Source organism: Gossypium hirsutum, chromosome A04, assembly GCF_007990345.1.
Source record: "Gossypium hirsutum isolate 1008001.06 chromosome A04, Gossypium_hirsutum_v2.1, whole genome shotgun sequence".
Taxonomy (NCBI): domain Eukaryota; kingdom Viridiplantae; phylum Streptophyta; class Magnoliopsida; order Malvales; family Malvaceae; genus Gossypium; species Gossypium hirsutum.
The window spans coordinates 42,695,612-42,696,824 of NC_053427.1; the positions used below are offsets into that span (position 1 = coordinate 42,695,612).

At 38.9% G+C, this 1,213-nt stretch overlaps 1 non-coding gene across 1 annotated transcript; it reads left to right on the forward strand.

Annotated features, from left to right (window-relative positions):
- Window positions 1–702: 702 nt before the first annotated feature.
- On the forward strand, window positions 703–809 carry LOC121228634 (small nucleolar RNA R71). Its single transcript, XR_005926210.1, has one exon. It is a non-coding gene; the product is annotated as a small nucleolar RNA R71 (small nucleolar RNA).
- Window positions 810–1,213: the final 404 nt, after the last annotated feature.

The following is a 1,213-nucleotide window of genomic DNA, read 5'->3' on the forward strand; positions in this document are numbered from 1 at the left end:
TTACTTGGCGAGCTACCTTGTGGTCTTTCGGAGATTAGTTTGGAAAGCTAACCTATCTGAGTTTCGAGCCTATGGATCGACACTTGTTGATTTTTAAGTGCTGTCTCAGTGTTCTGAAAATGGGTTTCTGACACCGATATAAACTTTGAGAGCATCTCTTCAAGGTTCATCTTCTTTTCTTATTGATAGGGTGGTTGTTGAAAACCCGAAGGATGTTGTGGTCTTTGATTTCCTTGACCACCCCACGAGAAATTAGGGTGGTTCCTTCAACCTGCATTGTAAGTGTTACTATATGGGTTATTTTGGGATTGAGAGTTATTGTTACCCATATATTGGACTTGATCCTCCTTGATGCTAGGGTTGAAGGGTTGATGCTCTGTGCATGCTTCTCCTCCATTCGTCTCGCACCTCATTACTGGATGTACCTGAGTAGAACCAAGTAAACAATCAATCTTTTTATTTAGAAGTTCTACCTGATTTGACAACATAGTAACCGAATCAACATTATAAACGCCTGCTTTTTTAGTTAGCTTAGTCCTCATGACTAGCCACTGATAGTTATTCAGTGACATCTCCTCTATAAACTCATAGACATCTTCAGGTGTTTTATTATTGATGGTTCCGCCAGCAACTGCGTCAACCATTTGTCGAGTCGAAAGATTCAGGCCATTATGGAACTTTTGAACCTGTAGCCAAAGTGGTAACCCATGGTGAGGGCACCTTCTCAATAAGTCTTTGTATCTCTCTCATGCATCGTAAAGAGTTTCTAAGTCCATCTGCACAAACGAAGAGATATCATTACGTAATTTAGCCGTTTTAGCCGGCGGAAAATATTTTAATAGAAATTTTTTTGTCATTTGTTCCCAAGTAGTGATTGACCCTCGTGGTAATGAGTTCAACCACTGTTTAGCTTTGTTCCTCAATGAAAAAGGGAATAACCAAAGATGAATGGAATCATCAGAAACACCATTAATTTTAAATGTATCGCATAGTTTTAAGAAGTTTGCTAAGTGAGCGTTGGGATACTCATCCTGCAAACCATCAAACTAAACAAATTGCTGTATCATTTGAATAGTGTTAGGTTTTACTTCAAAACTATTTGCAGCTATAGCAGGTCTAACTTTGCTCGATTTAGTTCCTGTTAAAGGTGGTTTAGCATAATCATACATAGTGCGTGGAGCAGAATTTTGATTAACCGCAATTGCAGGAGGTA